Source organism: Grammomys surdaster, unplaced genomic scaffold (genome assembly GCF_004785775.1).
Source record: "Grammomys surdaster isolate TR1022 unplaced genomic scaffold, NIH_TR_1.0 251, whole genome shotgun sequence".
In the NCBI taxonomy this organism is placed as follows: domain Eukaryota; kingdom Metazoa; phylum Chordata; class Mammalia; order Rodentia; family Muridae; genus Grammomys; species Grammomys surdaster.
This window is the reverse complement of record NW_021604692.1, coordinates 938,223-962,353: the sequence shown is the minus strand read 5'-3', so window position 1 is coordinate 962,353 and position 24,131 is coordinate 938,223. Positions and strand designations below refer to the sequence as shown.

At 47.6% G+C, this 24,131-nt stretch overlaps 1 protein-coding gene across 3 annotated transcripts in view; it reads left to right on the top strand.

Annotated features, from left to right (window-relative positions):
• The window catches only part of Snph (syntaphilin), a 42,350-nt gene that overhangs the window by 817 nt on the left and 17,402 nt on the right, over positions 1 to 24,131 (top strand). The gene's annotated exons all lie outside the window — the stretch shown is intronic.

The following is a 24,131-nucleotide window of genomic DNA, read 5'->3' as shown; positions in this document are numbered from 1 at the left end:
GTCAGGAGCCTATGACTGCCTTCCTATCTTGCCCACTGAAAAACATCAGAGTCCTGCAGTAGATCTGGCAGAATTTCCCATGATCCCTAGAGTGGGAAATTTGCCTCAGTCTCCCTGGAGCTTCCCTGGTATATGTTGTTTTCTCTTTCTGCTCCCTAGCAGGGAGCCAGACGGCTTGCAACACCTGCCAGCCTGAAAAGTCCCCACATTCCCCTGCCTCAACTCTGCAGGGCTGGAGAGGCTGGTCACACGCTGCCTGTTTCCTTGGCCTTCTCTACTCAACTAGGGGTACAGACTTGGGTGGGCTAGAGGAGTCTCCCAGAAAACGCTGGGCTCTGCAAGTCAGGGGGTGTAAGGAAGCGAAGGAGCCTGAGGTTCTGGGTCTTAACTTGGTGGTTGGATCCAAGTAGCCATCTTACAGTTTTCTGGGTGTGGGTGTCTGCTTGTCTGTTCAGTGCAGGGGCTGGGCTAGGTGATCTGTACAATTTCAATATATCTGCTTGAGCGTGACTTCAATAACTCTGGAGACTTATCTATTAAAACCATTTAAGTTTAGGATCTTGAAATAATTGGGGTCCCCTTGGTTAATCTCTTTTGGCTTTGGATTTCTAGAGTGAAATGTTGACCTTGTGGGTCTCACAACAGTGGAGGGGCATCAGAGAATTCTATGGTGATATCCCTGCCCTGACAAGTTACTCCCCTTCCCCAAGCCTGAACTCCCTCACCTGTGAACCTGCCTGCTCAGAGTTCTAAGGGTGAGATTCATATGGAAGCTCTTGAGATAAGGCTTGACACACACACACACACAGTAGATTTTCAAGAACTCAGAATTGGGAGAGAGAGGGGTTCTTCCTTGGTCCACCAGACTTCCAGAGCAACCAGGAGATGAAAACATTTTCATCACAAGAGCTGTGACAATTCTAGCAAATGATGGTTGCTTGCAATCATGCATAACCCAGCCATGGGCTTGGAAGACCCTGTCATCCATGGGTGGCATCCCACGGGAACAGAAGCACATGAGTCTTGAGAGCTGGCAGAGAGCAGGAGCCAGGCTCAAAGATCTCAATCCTTGCCTTACCTAGAGTAATCTCTTCTGAGACTGAAGCAAGAAAGTCAAGTTCTGGGGACCCCGTATTTCCTAGTCTCTATTTCCTTCCTGTTGTCATTTTCAGCTGACCACCCATCCTGTCTAGCTCTAGTTTATTCCAGCAACATAAAGGAGGTTCCCGACAGGGTGGGGTGGAGCTTTTGCTGCAGTACCAGTTAGGTCAAAAAAGTGGGATGCACCCTCCCTTCCCTTCTGCCCTAAATCCCTGCTAGACCATGAGCTCCTCCTGGCAGAGGCCCAGTCTTTGCTTCTGGTCCATGACAAGGCATAAAGTAGGTGCTTAATAAGTGTTGAGTTAAATACATTTGAGAAGATGATGCCTCCAAACCAGCTGTATTGGGGAAAAAAACTGTGGCGAGTTGGCTTTCAAAGGTCAGATGCTGCATGGGGGTTGGTTGCCATTATATTGAGATTACTAATATATAGATTAGTATATATTGAAATTACTAATAATTACTAATGCAATATACTAATGACAATAATCATTGCCATTAGATGTGGCTACCAGACATTCTACTACACTTCTAGGCCCCTCAGTAGAGACAAAGGGGCCAGATGTGCCTGAGAATTTGAGGCTGGCAGTCAAGGTCCAGATGGCACTGGCTGGTGAGACATGACTGGAGAGGGTTGGAACGAGTGATTCCAACTCTCACTGTGCGAGGGAGGGAGGTGGGCTGCTCAGGAGAGCTAACCAAGCTAATACGGAAAGCAGTAGAAGGTCAGAAGACCCGGCCCAGCCTCCATCCAAGTGCTACCTCAGTGTGTGACCTTGGGCTTAATGATTTTAGTATTTGTTCATCTCCATCTATGTACTGAGAAGAGTGGACTAGGTGATCCCTGAGCTGCTTCTGGTTCTGAAATTTTGTTCAATAAAATTTCACGCTGTAGGCGATCCTTATTGTGTCTGCTAGAAAGGGAGACCGAGGCTTGGAGAGATATGGGATGTGCCCAGGGATGCCCAGGAAGATGTGGTGGTCTGTCTGGCTCAGAAGCCTTGTCTCACATATCCTGCTGCCTCCCACCTATCCCCTGCTATGGCATGTGTGTAGCATGTGTGTGCGCAGCATGCATGCATGTGTGTGTGTGTGTGTGTGTGTATGTGTGTGCGCATGTGTGCGCGCATGTGTGCCTTTGCACACAGGCGTGGAGTTCAGAGCCAGGAAAGCTGTGAAGGACCATGAGGGCAGCTCAGGCATCTCCCCAGGATGACTGCTGCAGAGGGCGTGCTGGGCTGAACTGAGTGTATGAGTCAGGGCTGCGGTGTTCTTGCCGTGAGCTCTGCTTAGCTGATGGATGGAGGGTTCCCCTTTCTCAAGGAGAACGGCTTGGGTCTGAATGACAGCCATGACAAATGCACCTTCTGGGTGCTCCCTGTGCGATATCCCAACATGGTTTCAGTTATTCACTGCTCAGACCATCCTCATGTATACGCTCCATACATCACTTTACCCATCTTGCAGTGAGGACACCAGGCAGACAGGCTGAGTGTGGCCCAGAGCTGGACAATTAAAATACTATAGAACCTGGCGTGTATGAAGCTGGGCACACATCGGCTTGGGAGTCAAGGAAGTGCTTTTAGTTTGAGCATTTTCTTAGACTGGGTCACCTTGAGTAAGCCAGTCTCCCTCTGAGAGACAGTGTCCCCACTGCTCAAACAGATGGGATGTGTTGGCTGGTTCTGAGTCTAAATGTGACCCTATTCCAGCACAGGGTAGAGGGATTCTCGGTGCTTTTGAACAGGGCCCAGTGTTTCCTATCATTCGTTAGCTAGGCCCTGGGCCAAGTGCATGGGTATGGGAAAGAGCTGGAGCCAGTCCTGAGTTTCAAAAAGCCCAATATGCAGGTATGAAGAGATGTCTAGGAAGTATAGTGATAAGCATAATCTGGGAATAGAGAAAGAGTAGGAGATGGTCCTTCCCACTCAGTGAGTCAAGAAGACCTAGAGACCCGATGTCACTAGCATCTTTAAATCCTATGCTGAGTTTGAGAATAATGATAAGATTCTTCCTGGTCCCAACAGTGTTGGAGGCCTGTGAGTTCTTTTCCCCAGCAGCTTAGAAGGTAACAACAGAGTCTGAAGGACTCTGAAGTTATGATCACTCTGTAACACTGTTCAGTTGAATTATACAGTTGTCCTAGGTGGGTCAGACCTTCTCCTGTTCTTAGAGGCTTCTAGAAGCAGGATATGGTAAGCTTGGTTTTGTTTTTGTGAAACAGGGTCTCAAGCTGGCCTCAAACCTCTTCCTTCTGCTTCCTACATGCTGAGATTATAGGTGTGTGTTACCACACTTGGGAGAAGTGTGACTTTTCTGTTGTTACACTCTGTCTGTGACTACCCAGAAGGTAGTCTCTTTGTACCTTGTGTACCCAGAAGACACTCTATGTAGTGTCTGTGACTACCCAGAAGACACTCTATGTAGTGTCTGTGATACCCAGAAGACACTCTATGTAGTGTCTGTGACTACCCAGAAGACTCAAAGCTTTTCCTCCAGTCAGTTCTCAGTGTCTCATACACGAGAAAGAACCACTTACCTTGAGAAGTTGAGTCATTGCTCAGGATTTCTCAAAAGGGCAGGGACCAGAACCATCCAATAAGAACACACATTTCTGAGTCATGTGGGCTCTTTTCTGTGTCTAGGCCACCCAGACCCTAGGGGTGGGCAGCTGGTGCTCAGTGCTGGTGACACTGAGCCAAGAGTCCTTGCAGAAGTCTGTGTCCCCAGGCTGCTCTACATCTCTTAATGGATGGGATATTTATGAAGTGTTTGTCACATGCCCGGCACTGTCCTCTAAATTGAGTGCTGAGCCAACCCTAAAAGAGTGTCTGGGAGGCAGCCTGATACAGTGGAAAGAGCCAGCAAGAGGAGGCCAAGACTGGGACCCTCCCTGCACCTTGCTGTCCACCCAATGCCAGGCCTGATGTCAGGCCTCTTACTTCTCCATACCTGCAGAGTAAGAGTCAGAAGTTAGCCAGGCAGTGGTGGTGCATGCTTTTACTCCCAGCACTTGGGAGGCAGAGGGCAGAGGGCAGAGGGCAGAGGGCAGAGGGAAGAGGCAGGTGGATCTCTGGGTTCAAGGCCAGCCTGGTCTACACAGAGAGACCTTGTCTCAGAGAGACAGAGAGAGAGAGACAGACACAAAGACACAGAGACAGAGGTAGAGATGGTCAAGGGCCCTTCAAGCTCTGATGGGCTAAGGGCTTCACAACTGTTTTCTTCTGGGATCACTTTGGGGCAGGGATGGGGGGAGGTGGAGTGGATAGGGACCAGGTACCTGTAATTTGAGGAAGACTCAGATAATGTAACAAGAGGCAGGAACAAACGCTCTGTGGATTTGCTAGAGGGATAATGTTTGGGAATGGCTCCATTCAAAGGCACCTCTTGAAAGATAGAATGCTACAGATATAGATAGATAGATTCCTGTGTGTTTGGGTTTGGGTCAGGAGGAGCAGCAGGAGCCTGCTGTCATATGGGGACAGGCTGGCTACCTAGCAAGGACTTGCGTTCACACAAGTCTGCCCCTTTGGGAGTCTAGCCTAGCTTGGCCAGCTTTTTATTTTGCCAGATAAGGACATTTCAGATGATACCCAGAGTTCTGTTTACTATCATATTGTAAGAGAAGAGCCTCTGAACACCTCCCAGGCTCTACTACCAGAAAGATACCGCTCAAACTGAGTGTATTTTTCTTTTAAAAACCTTGCTGTAGCCTGGAGGCATAGCTCAGGGTAGAGCATTTGCCCACCATGCACAAATCCATGGAATCCTTCTTCAGCCCCACAGATGGTGATGATGATGATGATGATGATGAAGATGATGAAAGTACATTTTATAATTATTTTATTTTTGTATGGCTGTTTTGCCTGCATGTGTGTCTGCACTATGGTGCATGCCTGGTGTCTACAGAAGCCAGAAGAGAGCATTAGATCCCCTGAAACTGGAGTTACAAATGGTTGTGAGCCACCATGTAGGTTCAGAGACTCAAATATGGGTCCTCTGCAAAATCGACCAAAGCTCCTGACCACTGAGCCATCTCTCTAGCCCCTATAAGAACACACGTCAAAGCTCTTAATTCAGTATCCATATTTGCCTTAGTTTATCTCAGGCAAGTATCCTTGTGTCGTTGGCCAGAGTCAGGCTGCTTGGATTTTAATCCTCATTTTGTTTCCTAAGTCTGTTTCCTTGTCTCTAAAATGGTAATAATGCTCTCTGTCTGCTGAGGTTATGAGAGGATCTGTTCACCTATAGAAACCAAAGCAAGGGCCTCCCTCCGGTGCAGTTCTCTACAAAGGCAGAGCACAGGCTGGGCTGTGGTGCTCTCAGCCTGTGCTCTCTGGAAAGAGGCGGTTGTTATCCTGCTGTGCCATTCTTGGCTGCAGGAATGCCAGCCCAGTCTTCCGCAGATCTGGTGATCTGTGAGGCAGAAATCTGGAACACTGTTACAACAATGCTCAGTCTTAAAAATGTGACCAGTGAGGTAATGTTTCCAATGCACGTATTGAACTATGTCAGGTCATCGGTGACCTCTGAGGAAGAGCTTCACCGTGAGACACACAGTGCCCAGAAGTTGCTGGCTGATCTATGGAGAATGAAATCCTCTGGGAAGGCAGGCTTATGCTAGGGTAGGCCCATTCCGCAAAGCTTGGGAAGTTACCTTGCTTTGGCAGCTTGCACTCACTGGCTCTGCCTCTGTGACTTCCAAGGCCCTGGTTGAGACCTCTTACTTTCAACAGCACTGTCAGGACTGCCTGGGACTGAGGATTCCGGTACCCACTTGAAACTGGCCCTAGCTAGGCTTCCTACCACGGAGGCTCCAGAAGCTTAGTCGGCAGCTTTAGTAGGGGGTCTTATTGAGTGGCCTGTGAAGACTGACACAACCACTTGGAGACTTGAGGAAAGGCACCTGATGAAGTAGTTTCTGTCTTTGGAAGCTGAGGTACTGCTGCCCTCTGCTTGAGTGGAATATGACCTGGGCAGCCAGCAGGCAGTCTGTGGCTAATCTGTCATGTGGCCACTCAAGGAAAGTGGGCTCTGGTTGCAGAGGAAGCCTAGAGTGTTTTAAAAGAAGGGCCTCAGAGGAGCTTATACTTAGCAGGAGGAAACCCAGGAGCATGGTTTTAGGGCCTTCGAAGGTTCAGATGAAAGCAACCGATGACAGTTGCATTCTTGTGGCCCCAGTTAATCAAATATTCATCAAGCAACTTAATGTGATAAGACTCTATTCTGGACATGTCAGGGGAGGCAAAGTACAGCTATTCATTTACATCCATTCTACTGAGTGTCTGTCTCAGGTCCAAGGTGTGCTGCCTTTCCTTGGGGAGCTCTCCAGCCTGGCTGAATTGGATGGATGGGTGGATGGATGGGTGGATGGATGGATGGGTGGATGGATGGGTGGATGGATGGGTGGATGGATAGATAGATGATATACAGGGCCTGCTACATAGAAATGCTGCTAACAGATATGTGCTCTGGATATGCAGCCGTGTTGCAGTTGGCCTGGGAGATTTGGCAAATACAGATGAAAGGCAAACTACAGACTGGCTAGAAGAAAGAGAAACAGCTAAGGAATCTAAGGGCTCAGGGGTGTGGGTCAGAGATGGACACATACTTGTGTGTTTACCAGACCATGGCTGGGTCCAGTTTTCAGTTCCTGCCTCCCAAAAGAACAAAAGCCCTTTGTCATAGGTGATCCACACTTTATATGGAAAACACCAAGACTCAGAGAGGGGAAGCAGTTTGTCCAAGATTACACAGCTGCCATGTAGCAGAACCCGCATAGTTTTGACATTGAGGCAGTATTCTCCATCTAAGTACCCCTGGATAACTATTGATTAGATGACCACATGGGCTAGTGTTGCTACTGCACGGGTAAGCACATTGTCACAGTTAGGAAGCTGGGACTTCTAGAGGGAGTTGCCCCAAAGTTTTATGCTCAACATGGCAGGGGTCAGGACTCTGATCTCTTGCCTTCCTATACTGTGGAGACAAAATAGCACCTGCAGGGGGATCTTCTGCAGGTATTCGAAGTCATAGGAGACAGCCTGCATAGCATTGAAGGCAGAGCCTAGCCCAGTACTTGCCAATTGTCATCAAGGGAGGCAAACTCTAGCACCGACCAGAGCACATTCTCACTGTTGAGGTGAGGATAGTAACTAACCAGCAATAAGGTGGTATGCTTGGGACTGGAGAGAAGGCTTGCCAGTTAAGAGCAGGTGCTGTCCTTCCAGAGGACCTGAGTTTGGTTCCCAGCACTCACATCTGGAGGCTTACAACTTACATGTAACTATTTCCAGGGGATCCAGTACCTCTGACCTCTGAGGGAGCCTGCACACAGCTCTATATTACTAAAAAATAAAATAAATCTACAGAGGTAAAAAGATAATGTATTTATATTCAGAGCTAGCCTCTGGCATCAGGGCTGATCACATAGGCCAGGATGTCCTAGAAGGAGCTCCCGAGATGACATGGTACTGAGTAGCAGTTGAGCCTGACGCATCCTGCAGTGCAGAGGGTCTAGAATTCCAGGACAGGGCACAGTGGTGCAAGCAGTAGGCACCACTCATGTTCCCAGGAGAAAGAATAGGTGTCAGCTGGTATTTCAAGGAAGGCCTTCGAGGAGGAGGACCTAAAATTCTGGCAGTGTAATGGCTGAGGGAGAGGAGAGAAGGACTGAAAAGCAGATGAATCCCAGCTTGGTGTTAGGTCTCAGGCTCCCAGCAAAGGGCACATCCCTGTTCCCTCTAGCCATGGAGACACTGGAAATCCTACATCTGCCCCAAAGTCTCACAGGGAAACCAAGTTGGTGCCGTTCCTCTCATCCCCACACATCCCTCCCTTCCTGTACTGTTCACACACACACCACCTTCCCTTTAGGAAGTGGCAGACTTTGGATACTGAGCTAAGTGTGAGCCTGCTGAACGTCACCTCTGCAGTGAGACACAATCATGTGACCAAGGGCACCTCCCTCACCTTTGGGGTCCTGAGCCTGTGTTGAGAAGCCTCAGATCAATTCTCTGAAGAGGCTGTAGGTCCTCTGGAGCTCCTCACTGTTTATGATGATCTGGCTTCAGAATCAAGTGTGACTTGCTTCCAGGTCTGCTATTTGTTAGCCTGAGATTTGAGGCGCATCATGTGAATACCACTGGCTGTGTTCTCCTCTACCAGAGAAGGACCAATTGTTCCTTCCAGAGGGCAGATGGGATGCTCTCCTGAGAGCCTGTGTGAAAAGGGCCCAGGGTGCAGCAGGTAGCCCCCCAAAGCTGCTTCCCAGTCACCACCTTCCACAGGCATTAGTCCCTCTCCCCTTCTCAAAGCCCCAGGTGACAAAGAACACTACTGCCCATGCAGGCCCAGTAATGTGGGACTTTACAGCCCTGTCCTGAGAGCCCACCAGGGACAGCATTATGATCTAAAGGGATGCTGTATCATCAAATGTCTGATTTCAGAACCCCGGTTCCCATCTCCCCTTCTCTTTTGATCTTTGTCTCCCTCATTCTGTTCTCAGAGGAGACTTGTGCATATCCATTCTTCACTCCTCCGCTCTCACCTGGCCTTTTCAAGGGAAGCTCATGACGAGGACAAGCTAAGCGCTCCAAAGGACTCTTGACAGTGTGTGACTTCAGAAAAGTCCCTAGGCGACCTTGGACTTGATGTGTTCCAGATCAGCAGTCTCCACTCTGTACTCTCCCTCCCTCTGTTATTTCACTCACCCAGTTCCTCATTATGTAACTTTCTTCCTGGTTGGCATCTTCTTGTGTTCAAGGCCCAGCTCAAATGCTGTCTTTTTAGGAATCCTCTTCTGAACCCCGCAGCTCCTCCTCAGAACCTGGGCCTTTTGCCATCATGCTAGGCCCTGTAGGGTCAGAGGTGAGATAGATGCTCCTTTGCTACCTCCAACAAAAATGTGTTCCTCTGTGGAACTCCAAGACTAAGGGGAGACTGGCCCCTCCCTTAGGACTGAGAGGTGGTGGGTATTGGAAGGGTCCCAAAAATGAGCTGTTCCACCAAGAGCAGGGCTCAGGTTAAGGCCATACTGGGCCTTTCATCAGACTCTCTGAGTGGTCAGCCATGGAGAGCACAAATAGGGTATCTGGTTAACCCTTTTAGCCCCTGCTGCGAACAAGTCATGTTATTTGTCTGGCCCTTTTACCTCATTGGTAACTTGTCAACATAATTAAACTTAGCCTCAGAGGAGCAAATTGGAGTGAAGTTAAACTGGATTGGGATCCCCATTTGTGCCACTATAGGGTTCAGCCCATAGTAGATGCACAGTAAATTCCAGGGGAAAGTCTGTGACTCCTGCTTTCTCGTGTCTGTTCAGTTGTTTTCTCCTCCCTGCAGGGGTTTAAACAGGCCAGGTGCCTGCAGAACAGGACGGTCACCTAGAGGAATGTCACTCAGAGGCTGTCACTCACTGTCAACCACTCTGAATGGTGGGCTTTGGAGTCCTCACGTTCTTTGCTGCTCTGCACTTCTGAGATCCTGTGAATGCTTGACTCCCATTAGTCGGTTATCAGAAGTCAGCTGGGGTTCAGCTTAGATGTCTATTATGTCTATTTAGCAATGATAAAAGGAAGAATTCTATTACAGAATTGAAGGCAAGCTTTGAAGTGGCACGGTTATAAAATCCCAGCCAAGAAGAGCTATGATGGAGCTTGGGAAGGGAACCCAGATGGGATGGTTGAAGCATGGGTCTGTTTCCATTCCATTTGGGAAGGAATCATGGCTGCCCCGGTGGATTTCCTGGGGCAAGAGTATCCCCAGTGGCCTGGCATGAGTGTGGCATACAGGAAGCACTCTGAGGAAGTGCTGAGCAGATGACAAGTGGCTGTGGCATCTCTAGCAGATGACTGTTTGGCCAGCAGAGTCTTCTGGTTACCACAGAGGCCATGTGGCAGCTTCTCCCTCACAGTGAGTGAGTGTATGTGTGTATTGTGTATGCTTCACTTGCCTGCCACTCCTCCTCCTTACACTTCTCCCACCTTCTCCTCCCTTCTTCCACTTCTAGCTCTAGTGAAGTTAGCAAACAGCAAGCTGCACATAGTTTAAGTATACTGTTAGGTCATTTTTGGCAAACCGTAAGATACTGATCCCTTCCTCCTTCCTAGAAGTTTCCTCTTGCTTCTTTGTAACTTGTTACTCTCTAGACTTATCCCCTCGAGCCTGGGCAACAATATACCTGCTTCTCATCACTGGTGCTTTTAGACAGTTCTGCAAATGTAACTCTACAGTGAACATTTTGGAAGGTGGAGCTTTGTTCATGCCGTAAAATTATTTTGAGTCACGTTGTATATATGAATAGAAGGTATCTTTGGAGTACTAGGAAAATGCATCAGTTGGCAAAATGCCTACTTGGAAATCATAAGAACCTGACCTGAGATCCCTAGAGCCCATGAAAATCCAGGTGAGACTACACACACCTGTAACGCCAGCACTGTGGGGAGGCAGAGACAGATGGATTCTGAAAACTATCTGACCAGTAAGTCTAGCCAGTTCCAAGTCTAGTTAGAGGCCCCCATCTCAAAAAAATAAGGTAGATAATGGTACAGGAAGACATGAAACATTGACCTTTGGTATCTACAAATGCACCCACGTGTGAGCACATTCACAGATGCATGTGTACACACAGGAATGGATGTACACACACACACACACTAAAAGAAAAAGAGTAGCCTGTTTCTTTTTATTGCTGAGTAGTATTCCAGTGTATGAGTAAAAGATCAACCATAACTGCTTTGTTTATTCATATTTTGTTGGTCATGTAGGGTTTTTTTGTTGGTCATCTATGTTTTTTGCTGCTACAAACAAGGTTGTTGTGAACATTTTTACACAGATCTTTTAATGAACACATACTGTTTCTTGGTTTATTCAAGGACCAGCCTTGGCTTGTTGAAGGGGTTCTGAGGAAGGGGTGTCTAGGAGCAGGAAAAGCAAATGATTCAAAGTCAGAGTGTAGGTCCAAGCTGGTGGCCATGCTCTGCTGGAGACAGGTTCCAGCCTGCTTTCTCTCTGCTCTGCTTTCTTTCTCTCTGATCTGTTTCTCTCTGTGTGTTGTGCTTGTGCCAGTTCTTCAAGCAGTTCCTCTTGCTATTCTAAAACAAGTCTCCAGATAGCTCATCTCCTGCAGATCATAAGCCCAGTCTTTTACTTCAGTCCAGTCATTTACTCCAGGTTTCCTTTTGATTAGCCCAAGAATCAGCATCCTGTGACCCAGCCCTTTGATTCTTAGGGAACAACAAACACACATTTCCTTTTAATATTGCAAAAGAATTCAGAGATCTACCCGCCTCTGTTACACACAGATGCTGAGCTAGCTGGCTGGACCCCGACCTGAAATGACCATTTCTAACCACACCTGGGCCTATCCTTGCTGTCTCAGGCTGACCTTGAACCCAGGAATTTGTCTGCCTTTGTATCTGCCTGTCTTTGTATCTTTCTGACAAACTAACTCATTAATGCAGCTGCCTTTGTTCCTTTAGATTCATGAAGCCCCTCATATAATTCATATTTCATCATTTATATACACATATGTACATATGTATATATATACACACATATACACATATGTACATATATATATATATACACACATACACACACACACACACATATACACACATGTTTTTAGAGTTCTTTTCCACAGCCTTAGGGCTGTCCTGAAGATCCCAGCGTTTACCATTTTGCTGAGACATTAGGCACCCCTTTGCCTCCTGGACTCCTGCTTTCTGATTATCAGGGCATCATTAATGTTAACAGAGAGGACATTCCTCAGAGGAATGTGAAAATATGTACATTGTTATACAAACAAGCCTCACACACAGCAGCCATGGGCGCTCATGGAGGACCATGCCTGCTGGCCCTGTCCCAGAGGCAGGAACCATGTCATTCTGTCCCCACCAAGGCCATGTGGGACTCGGCATTATTCCTATAACTAAACGGCATATGTCATTTGATAAGCATACAGTTAACTAAGATACGCCCAGTTCAAAGTTCCGTGTCAGTTTGCAAGAATCCTGAAAGAATCCTGGTTCCTCCATGTCTTCTACACTTGGAGTGGTTGGCTTTACATTTAACTGTTATGGTTGATGTGTGAAGGGAGGGTGCTTCTCCATGGCCTTCATTTTCATTTGCCTTTCCTAATGACCAATGGTGGGACCACTCCCTATGCTCTTTTGCAGTGTATCAGTTTTGGTGAGGTGTCTATTCTGATATTTTTTCCCATAAAAGAGGGGTGCTGTTGATCTTACTGAGCTGTTGCAGTTTGCTATTTATTTTTGGATTCAGGTTCTTTGTCAAATACTTACATTTTGCAAATATTGAGTTATAGTCTGTGGCTTACCCTCCAGGGCTTAAGAGAGTTTCACGGTGTGTGTGTGTGTGTGTGTGTGTATACATACATATTCTGGATTCAGTTCTTCCTTATTGCTGTCTCACAGGTGTGTGCAACCTTTTGACATTGCAGCACAGTGGTTTTTCTTTTGCTCTTTAGTTCTGCAAGGTTCATATACAAGAACTGTACAAGCCATTTACCAAAAAAAAAAAATATCCCAAACCTCATAATATTTTAAGTACATACAGTTATTTTGTGTTGGGTCATATTTATATCGGTCCTGGGCCTGATGCAGCTCAGGGACACTAGTTGGACACACCTTACAGTCCCTGCAGGTCAGCATCTGGAACTATCTATGGAACACAGGTCCCTAGAACCTCTCTGTGCAAACAAAGACCCCATGGAAGCTTAGTTAGAGCTTATTCATGACTCTGGTTTTCCAAGCTGTTCCCTATGCCATTAGTCATGTAACTATAGGAGGGTCTGGCTACTTCCTGCCTCCATAGAGCCTTTCTGTGGATGAGAGCTCGGGCCTGAGGTCTCCAGCTGTCCATCTCCACCCAAGGATGAAGAGTGTGTGTCTGTGCCATTGACCTCCTAAGGCCTCTGGGTGGAATGGGTGAAGAAGTGCTCATTCAGAAAGGGCTGTGGGGCTTGGCCTGGCCTGGATGGGAGAGGATTCTGCCTGGCAGCCTTCTCTGCTGTGCTCTGGCTCTCTTGAACAGGGGCAACATTTTTATTCTTCTACAAAAGCTCTTCCACGGCGTGGTGGCATTGCCTAGGCTCTGAAGCTCCTGGATGGAGCACTACTCTAAGGGGGCGGAGTTAACAGGGCCACAGGTGGGAGCTGTGGATTTGACCTCCCATGGAGCCACTGACAGGCTTTTCCGCCTGAATGATCTTGGCAGACTAGGAGGCCTGAGAGGCTCCCAAGAGCTCATTAGAGGACACTGCATGAGCAAGGCTGGGACTCCACGTGAACTCAGGCAATGTAGCTGGGAAGAAGACATGAGGGTGAGGTTGTGATGTCACAACAGCTCTGAGAGGTGTGTGGCCATGCGCAGAGGTAGGTGCCCAGGCTCTATACCCAGGAGAACAGAGGAATTTTCCAGAGCCCCCTTTCTGGTATCCAGAGGAAATCTTTGGGGATCTCAAGATGCCCGGGTCATCTGTAGATTGCTCAGCTTCTTTCAGTGGCTGTTTCCTAAGTCTTGATTCTGAAATCAGCCCTATTTCCAGGTACCTGGGAAGACTCCTGCTTTTGAAGGCATGGAGTCCCTTCTTGCTCAGCCTTTGCAGATGAACAGCTGGCCAGGTTCTTAAGCCCATCATGTTGTTGCCCATAGTTCACAGGCTGGAGCTGCTACTGTGACTTGCACCTGGAATTGAGGCTGTTTGTGTAGATGCTTGTAGCTGGGAATGTTGCCATCCCTGAACAAAATTAGTGTTGTACTAATATGGGAGAAGGAGGTGTGAACCTGAGGAGGAAGGGCTTGGTGTTCATGGCCTCCCAGAGACCTAGGGATCATCACGGCTCTTCCCCTGCTCTTCCCCTGGTCCCTCAGGGGCCATCTCTTCTGGCCCTGAAGAATTGACCTCCTGAATTCCTCATGAAGCCACTTCTGCTTCTGACCCCTCCCCTAGCATCTCATTTTAGTTTCTATGGCCCTCTTAGCCTGTCTGTTACCTGCTCACCTAGAGCCTCCTCTCATCTCTGGGGCAAGGCCATCTACTGTGACTTATACCTGTCCTTCAACATTAAACCTGGCTTGTGGTTGAACCTTCGAATATTTCCACACACCCACATACTTCCTGGCCCAGCCTTACTCTCTATGGCCCCTCTGTCCCTACTGCAGGTGGCTGCACAGTACCCAGCCACCACAGCCTTCTGGAACATTAACTGCTGACCCTACACTTAAACTTAAGAGAGTACCATCACAGGAGGCTCTTATACATTCTTCAGAACCCTGTCCAAGGGCTCCCTTCTGACTCCTCCAGAAACACTCTTCCCTCTTGCCACATGGGTGTGAAGACACTGGCCACAAGGGAAAACAGACAGCAAAATTATATCAAATGGCTCTTGTGTCTGAGCTTAACTTTGCCCTTTAAGGCTTTGGTCAGGAACAGTGGCTTTATCACACAGAAAATCCAGCCACTGTGCAGATGTTATGGGTGGGAGGAGTCAGCTGGCAACCTGATCCTTCAAGAAAGCAGTTTGGCTGGCAGAACATTCAGGCTTGTTGATACTGGAATCCACCCAGGGATCCATCATGAGGAAATAACACTAAATGTAGAACAATAGCTACAGACAAAGATAGCAATTGCACTGACTTTAATAATGAAAAGGCGCTAGTATTTAGCAGAAGGGGAAAGTTAACCATCATGGACCAGTGATGGAAGATTATGCAAGCCATAAGCCACTGCGCGTATGCGCGAGTGTCTGTGTTAGGTGGATGTGGGTGCATGGTGCATGCTCACGTGTGTGAGTATAGGCACAGCCGTGCCCCAGCACATGTGGAGGACAACCCTTGTGTCAGCCCTCACCTTCACTTGCAGCTGCGTGTGCCAGGCTGTTTGGCCTCTACCTTCTAGGGATTTTCCTGTCTCTACCACCCTTCTCTCCAGGAGCACTGGGACTGCAGATACGCATTGCTGTGTGCAGCTTTTACATGGATTCTGGAGATCCCAACAGCTCTTCACACTTGCACAACACGTACTTTATCCAATGAGTCATTTCTCCAGCCCCCGGAAAACACGTTTTATAAAGACTGCACCATATGGACAATTCTTAAACCATGTTAAAAATTTTAAAAGATATGAACACACACACACACACACACTATGGTTAAAACCATGCAAAAACAATAACAATACTCCTCTCACAAAAATACTGTGTGCTAGCCAGGTGGTAGTGGTGCATGCATGCCTTTAATGCCAGCACTTGTAAGGTAGAGTCACGTGTGTCTCTGAGTCTGAGGCCAGCGTGGTCTACATAGTGAGTTCTAGGACAGTCAGGGCTATACAGAAAACTGTCTCAAAACACACACACACACACACACACACACACACACACTGTGTTTAGAGGGGGGTTTTTAAAGGGTAGATACAACTTTTACTACTATATTTACCTTAAAAGTAAGCCAGTCATGGCGGCTCACCCTATGATCCCAGCATCAGGAGGTGGGGGGAGGAGGATCAAGAGTCCAAGGTTGCCTCAGTTACACTGAGTTTAGGTCTGGTCTGGGCTACACAACTTCTGGTCTCAAAAAAAAAAAAAACCAAAAAAACAAAAAACAAAAACAAAAAAAATTGACCCTGGGGAAAAGAAGCCTGTTGTACCATGGAGCCTTCCTGGTATATGTTCCCAGGGCCTTGGTCTGTAACGTGCCCTCTAGGCAATGGTGTGGCTCCTGGCGGCCATCATCACTAAACACATTTTCACACTTGAACCTCACTTGGCAGGGAGGGACAGCTGAGATTCATATCCAGCCCTTTGCTGAGAGGCACGTTTCCAGCTCAGTCCTGTCCTAGGATAGTTCACGTTTGTCTTCCTACCATACCAGAGTCCCTGTAACAAGCCTCTTGTGTGCTCTTAGGAAAGGCAGCTTAGAGGATATACCAGATCCCAGTGTCAACAGAACCAGTGAAGGGCGGGCTGTTTTACAGAGTGGGGATCATGTGCGCCAGCTGCAGGGAAGAAGAGAGGTTTTGCCTGCCACAGTCAGAGGTGCATTCTGTTTGCTCTGCAGCCCCAGTGGCCCTATCCAACAGGCTTTCCCTTTTAGTCCAGTCCAGCATTTTCACCAACATCTGGCAATAGCCAAAAGAACACTGCCGGACTGGCCTAGGCCACTGTGCACCACAACACCCTGCCACGAGCATAGGCTTCAAATCCCAAGCTAAGATCCTCTGCCTATATAATATCTCTAGAAGAGACCAGAAACTCTTACTCTGCCAGGCAGCCAAGAAAGCAACCAGACCAAGCAGGAGAGCTCTTGTCAGAGTCCTGGGAGGAGCCACTTCACAGCCTCAGCTTCTATTGCTGTTCTAGAATATGCACACTGAGATGTAAACTCTTTGATTCATTCAAATAGGCCAGAAATATGGATTTTCAAATTAATAGGAAGTCTCTTGATTGATCAGCGTTCACCACGTACAGATAGATGATGCAAAGCAAAGGGAGGCGGCCTGTGGTGTCGCATTGCTTTCTCTGTAGCTTTGGATCTGCAGTGGATATCAATATCTGAACACACTCTGTCTCCGATGCTCTGGGTCAGACTCTTGATGGACAGTCATTGACAAAGCCAGTGTGTAGCAGGGCCTAGGTAGGAGTGGGAATGCCAGTGTGCTGAGGGAGAGAAGATGGGAGGTTTGCTTCTGTGTGGCCTTAGTGCTTGCCCATGCCAAATACTTAGTCTTCAAAGGCTAGCTTGCCATTTGTTGGAAGTTCTACCCCAGCTATGGCATGCTTCACGTGCTAAGACCTTCTATGCCAGGCATTGACCTTTATTGTCATGACAGCAGTGTACCTTAGGCACATTTAAGGGAATTGGCCCTGAGAGGACTAGCCTGAGGGCACACAGCTACCCTGGGCTGAGATTTAAATCCCAAAGAGTCTGACTTATCATCTGAGCTCTTGTACCCCCTGAGCTGGTACTAATGGCCTTGCTTTGTACCAAGCCTGGAACATACGAGCTACAGCTAGACCCATCGTGTGCATATGGAACATATGAGCTGAAAAAAATATTAGCTGTTGTCTTAGTTTGGGTTTTACTGTTGTGAAGAGACACCATGAGCATGGCAACTCTTATAAAGGACAACATTTAATTGGGACTGGTTTACAAATTCAGAGGTTCAGTCCATTATCATTATGGCAAGAAGCATGGCAGCATCTAGGCAGGCATGACACTGTAGGAGCTGAGAGTTCTACCTCTTGTTCCAAAGGCAGCCAGAAGACTGGCTTCCAGGCAGCTAGGAGGAGAGTCTCAAAGCCCACTCCCACAGTGACACACTTCCTCCCATAAGACCACACCTCCTAATAGTGCCACTCCCTGGGCCAAGCATATTAAACCACCACAGCTATGTTTGGACTGTCAGATTTGTGGTACTATATTTTACAAAGTTACAGCAAACTAGAAACTGTACAGTACTAAGCCATTGTGCCTAAAGGAGTCACAGGTTAGGTTTCTGCCAGCTTCTGTCACATCTTCACCCACGCATAACCTTGCCTCATGTGGGTTTCTGTCTGAATGTATCTGATTTAATACATGTTGATTCATATCCAAGGACACATACCCAACAGCTCTGTGGTTTATCCCTGAGTAAAGTGTTTCTGACCAATGTATTTCTTTGTGAAAAAGCTTTCCTGTGCAGAGAAAACACCAGATAGTAATTTAACTCAAGGCTTCGGGCAATCATTTCAACCATGAAATCACCAGCAAAAGTGTTGCAAATCTGGCTGTTCATAGACCTAAACTAGCTCCTGTGCTTACAGGAGATGAGGTTGACCAAGAAGCTACCTTGTTGGGGTGGAGTGGCTCAGTGGCTAAGAGCAATGGCTGTTCTTCTAGAGGACTAGGTTCAATTCCCAACACTCACAAGGTAACTCACAACCATCTGTAACTCCAGTTCCAAGGGATCCAACGCCCTCTTCTGGCCTTCATGTGCATGGTGAACAGGCATACATATAGGCAAAACACTCACGTAAGATAAATCTCTTTTAAAAAAAAATTAAGAAGCTGCCTAGTCAACTGAGAACATGGCATCTAGCAGCCGAAATTGTCATTCATGCCTGTGTGAATGACTAGGGAAGAGTTGAAATTAATTTTGAGTATTACAATTTTATTAATTTTGAGACTACAAATAAGTATCAGCAAGTAGGTGACTTTACAAAATATAAAACCAGTGAATAATGAAAGGCAAGCATATATGTTAGGTGTTGGTCTTCCTCTGAGAGCTGATGTCAGGCTTTGGGGTTGTTAGGTGTTGGTCTTCCTCTGAGAGCTGATGTCAGACTTTGGGGTTGCTGATGTACCAAATAGGATTTTACAAGATGGAGAGAAATAATTTGGAGGGGCAGCTGGAATGAGTTCTGGGTTCTAGAGAGTCCCATACTGCAGAGGGTGGGAGGTGAATGGGGAGATTGATTGTAGAGCACCCCTCATGGGAAAACAGCAGCCTTTAAGAAGGCTGTTTGCACTCTTGTCCTTGAGATCCAGTTGTTAGTTTTGTGTTCAGGTCTCTGTCAAGGAGCAGACTCGGCCTTGAAGGAAAGATGACCTACCACACAAAGCACTGAGCAAGAAGAAACTGTGACCGTGCAAGTGAAGGGTCCGAGCTGCTTTCCACTGCTGAAACGCTTGCATCCTCCCAAGCAAGTGCAGACACACTTGTCATTCAGCAAGTCCGTGTCGGAGGCTGGGCAGAGCGTAGGTACTAGCTTAAGGCCTGGGAACATAGTCAAGAACAAGATGGGCACGTGCCCTTACTTTCCTGGAGCTTATAATGATAATAGACAAATGGGTGTATATATGTTAGTGGTTACTGAGGATGCTGGGGAGCAGTGGAGTGTGAGAGGGGAGAGGGATGCTGGGGCATGGGAGCTTGTATCTATTAAATGAAGTGTGTTAAGAAGACACCCCAGGGGCAAAGACCTTCATGGAAGAGAGAGCACTGAACAGAAGTGTGGGGGCAGAGCTTTCCAGGCAGAAGAGCTGACATGTGCAAAGGCCCTGAGGTGGGACCGCATGAGAAGGTATAGTGGGTGAGGGGAGCAGGAACAGAGGATGAAGACAGTGGATGATGGAAAGAAAAGGATATAAAGGACTTTAGATCAGCCAGAGCCCCTAGATTGGAATGCTACAATCCGATCCCTGTTCTGAAGGGACCTGTCTCACCATGGGATTGTAGGGGCTAAGAGGATTGCTGCATCCAGAGACAGCTGGTGGTGGCCGACACTGTGGATGGGCATGGCAGCTCCGGCACATATTAGATTCTGGATATGCTGAGCAGGGAAGGAAGGGCACCACACCTCCCCTGAAGCACATCAGAGCCTCCTGCAGCTGGAGCAGTGGGATTGCTGTTAGTAATAATAGAAGGAAAGCCTCTGAGAAAAAGAATTCTGCGGAAAGACTAGAGAGTTGTGCTTTCGGGAATGCTAATCTCGGAGTGCTATCTTACACCCAAGAGGCAGTGTCCTGAGGTGCCATTGTTTGCTAGACAGTTATTGGCTTGTGGGGTTTTTTTTCTTTTGACTTTTTCTCTGCATTCCCCACACCCCAACTAGAACCAAGGTGGAAAAAAATGGAGGGAGCTGGATTCGGAGGGAGCTCAGTCCTGAACAAGCTTGCTGTGAAAGCCAAGCGTGGTGACACACACTTATAAGGCCAGCTCAGAAGAGTCGGAGAGAGCTCACTGGCTAGCCTAGCCTAACCTGCGACCCCAGCAAAAGAGACCCTGTCTCAAAAGACAAAGTAGATGACTCCTGAGGAATGACACTCAAAGCTGACCTCTAACCTCCACATGCATGGGCACACACTGGGACATGGGCACACACACACACAAACAAGCATGCGTAATGCTTCTGTAGTCGGGAACCTCTGAAGTAAAATTATTCTAATGTCACACATTAAGATTTTGCGTTGAGAAGGTGGGAAAATGGCTCAGTCAGTAAAGTGTTACAGAAGCTGAGCATGAGGCCCCCATGGGAAAAACCCATGGGAAAAACAGGTTTCAGTGTCTGCAATCCCGGTGCTGGAGAGATAGACATGGGTGCATCCCTGGAGGTCACTGGCCAGCCAGCACAGCCTAATCAGAGTGCTTGAGGATCAGTGAAAGATCCAGTCTCGAAAAATAAGGTAGTGAGTGATTGAGGAAGACACGGTTGCCTCCACACATGCCCAGACACACATGTATAAATTCACATGGCATATATGTACATCACACATACACATGTGTACACAAAAAGAATTGGGATTGGGATAAAGATAAAATATATGCTGTACATTAAAGTGGGTCTGGGAAGATGGTTCAGCAGCTAAGAGTACTGGCTGCTTTCCCAGAGGACCTGGGTTTGGATCCCAGCACCCACATGGAAGCTCACAATTATCTGTAACTCCGGCTCTAGGGGATCCGGTGTGCTCGTTTGTCCTCCATGGGCACAGAGCTTGCCCATGTACAGCATGTGTACCCATACATATAAAAGGAAAGCCACTGTGGCTTTGGGGTGTGTGTGTGTGTGTGTGTGTGTGTGTGTGTGTGTGTGTGTAGAAAATAGTGGCTGTGGAGATGGTACAGCAAGTAAGTACTTTCCAAATAAGTGTGAGGGTCTGAATTCAGATTCCCAGCACCCATGAGCAAATCCAGCTATAGTGATATACTTTGTAACCCAGAGTAGGGGATCACAAAAGCTGAGAGGGCAGGCAGGCTAACTGATTGGTGGGCTCCAAGTTTTAGGGAGAGACTGTGCCTCAAAAAATAAGCTGAAGAGCGACAGAGACAACAGAGACCAACCTCTGACCTCTCTGTACACACAGGAGTACACATACTTACACTCATGTGCGCACAGACATGCACACGTGCGCACACACACACTAAAGCACACATATATACACAGTCGAATAGTGCCAGTGAGATGGCTCAACAAGTAACATTTGTTTTGTAAGTATGACAACCTGAGTTCTATCCATGGATCCAATGGCAGAGAGAACCCGCTTCTGCAGGTTTTCTTCTACACACACACATACACACACGCACACATGTACTCATGCACATTATTATTATAAAAATTTTAAAATAATTATAAAGAGAATAGACATGTGTCCTCTCTGTGTCAACATGGAGCAGGCATTATTGCTGGTGAGTTCGTCACTGCTGTCCCATGTACAAGTGTATTCAGCCCCATTTGCAGAAAAGGCAACTGAGACTTAAGACTGAAGCAGTGGCATTAGGAACCAAAACCCATGTGCATTTGATCACAGAACCATGCTGTTTCTGTTAAGTTAGTTGGTTTCTTGGTGAGTAAAAACTCTCTGAGATGAAAGACTTTTAAGTGGGGTCCGAGTGTTTGCAGACTCTCCACTTAAAAAGCATCTTAAAAATGCTTGTTTTGACTAAATCAGAGACAGGATAGCTTCTCTGGAAAGGCTTTTCTGGAGAGGGGTTTGTTACTACCTGGCCCTCATCCAGCAAGCATGAGCGATGCTGCACCTTGCTAAAAGCCAGGGAGCTTCCTGGAGGTGAAGGGTTTCAGCTCAATGTGGGAAATGCCACCAGCAATCAGCTGGACAGGGACCAGCTGCTAAGCAGGCAGGGCAGCTGGCAGCTGCAAAGAGCAAACACAGAGGAGGGAGGAGGAGGCTGCAGTGAGGGGCATGGCTCGTGGGCAACACAGGGCACGCTTGGGTGAGCCATGCTGCATTTCTGTGCTCAGCTCAAAGCCCTGAGGGACACAGATGCGACTTGGCTCCCAACAGAAGCAGCACGCCATGAATATTGGTGAGATCAGAACGAATTGGCCATATTTCAGGGTCATGCCTCATGATACTACTGCTCATACTGTGGACTTCACAAGTCTTTGGTTTTTCACACAAAGTGTGACCTGTGGACTAGAGCCCTAGGTAGCGACCCCTTTGGGGTGTCAAATGATGCTTTCATGGGGTCACATATCAAATAGCCCATATATTAGATACTTATATTATGATTCATTACAGTAGCAAAATTACAGTTATGAAGTAGCAACAAAAATAATTTTATGCTTGGGGGTCACCACAACATGAGGAACTGTATTAAAGGGTCACAGCGTTAGGAAGGCTGAGAGCCACTAGGCTGGAGTGTCAGGAAAATTGCTTTTGTATGTCAGTCCTGGTTTGGCCTTCCCAGCTGGTAGAAGCTATCTAATCACTACCTGATGGAGGGCTGTCTCCATGAAAAGGGGCTGTGGTCCCAGGCAGAATTTATGACATCTGCATATCTGTTTGGTCCTTGTTACACAGGCCCCATGAACAAAACACAGCACTTGAAAGTTGGCTGGACTGAGTTCCGAGGGCACTGCCTTTTCTCTCTCTCAGGCTCCTCCCTGCCTGCTCCCAAGGAATAGGTTTCTTTTCCTGCAACAAATCCTGTGCAGAAATTCTTCCTTTATCACCCACTTAAGGGATGTCTTTTTTTTCCCCAAAGCATGAACCTGTTCCTCATTGACCATAAAGAAGACTGGTCATAAGTCCTGTTTAAATCAGGGGAAGCTTGGGATTAAACCACTCTGTCTATACACATAGTACAGTGGCCCCTTTTCTTCTGGGCCTCGGTCTCACCTTCTTGCCTTGTGTGACCTGCTGAAAGTTGGTAGAGCACTTGTCTTACCCCTCAGCTTTCCTCCTAAAGCTTCTCCTTTGGAAAATCTCTCCTTTTTCCTTATTGAACTTGGCCCACTTTTAAAAGAGGATAGGTGGAGGAATGGGTGAAGGACGCCTTTTGCTGGAAGCTAGCTGCCAGCCCAAACTGTCTCATATTTGCTGGACAACTGCAAACACATTACCTGCTCTTGCTGGATTTTCATTTGTTTGTGGAATAAAATCTGACAAATTCTCCCTGAGATACTTTCCATCCTCGGCTTCTGAGACCACATTAGCCCCCTGCTGGTATTTGGGATTGGTGCTGGCATAAGGAATGATGAGAACCTAGGATACTAAGAGCCAAGGCCCAAACTGCAAGACCGGATGCCACTATCATCCTCTTCCTGTGCTGCTGGAGAGGAGGAGGGGAGGAGAGGAGTTACAGAACTTGACAGCTCTATCAGTCAGGAAGCACAGGGAAAACATATGCAGGGCTCCTGGGGGGGCCTCCATCTGCCAGGAGTCATTTGCGAGGTTGGCTACCAAGCTGAAGTTGGCACCATGACCCCTCTGTTCACACAGCTAGCTCTCCTTAGTGTCTGAAGAAGGTCTATTCTGGAACAACTGGGATTTGAAGGAGTGCATCCAGGGATCCCCTACTGCTCCCTGCTTATGTAGGAGGCCTGTCAGTTGTTTCGCGGGTGAATGTCCTTGGGCAGCTGGCTTGGAAGAGAATGCCTGTAACTTCAGCATTAGCTGATGTCTCATCGTAAATAAGATTACCTATAGATATATAGATTATCTGTAAAGAAGGACAGATCCATTTAAGAGTTAATAATGAGAAGAAGCATTGATTTCCCAAGGATTGCCTATCACTACTTTATTACTTTGGTTGGTTCTCAAAGAGACCCATGGACAAAGGAGGCTACCACAAGTGCTTGGAGCAGCTGGACTTGAGAGAAGTGAGGCAGGCCCTGGGTAGCCACCGATGACCATGTAATGTGGCTCAGAGCTCCCGAGGGTCTCAGGGGACTGCTTGCACTGTCCCTAGGCTGCAAGAAGAGACAGTTAGGAGAGGCAAGAACAGGGGTCTCTGGATAGAGCTTCTCCTTTGCTTATAAGAATGGTAGGAGCAATCCTACTCAGGTTAGAGAGAGGGCACAGGAAGAACTCCTAGGAAGTAATGTCCGTACTGTGCTTGCCTCTGGTCTCAGGTGAGGGCAGAGAGCTGCCTCTCCATCCTGCCCTGCTGCCACTGCCCACCATCCTGAACCATCCTCTCACTTCTGGACCATGCCTATTCCTGCCCTGCTGCCACTGTCCAGCATCCTGAACCATCCTCTCCCTTCTGGACCATGCCTATTCCT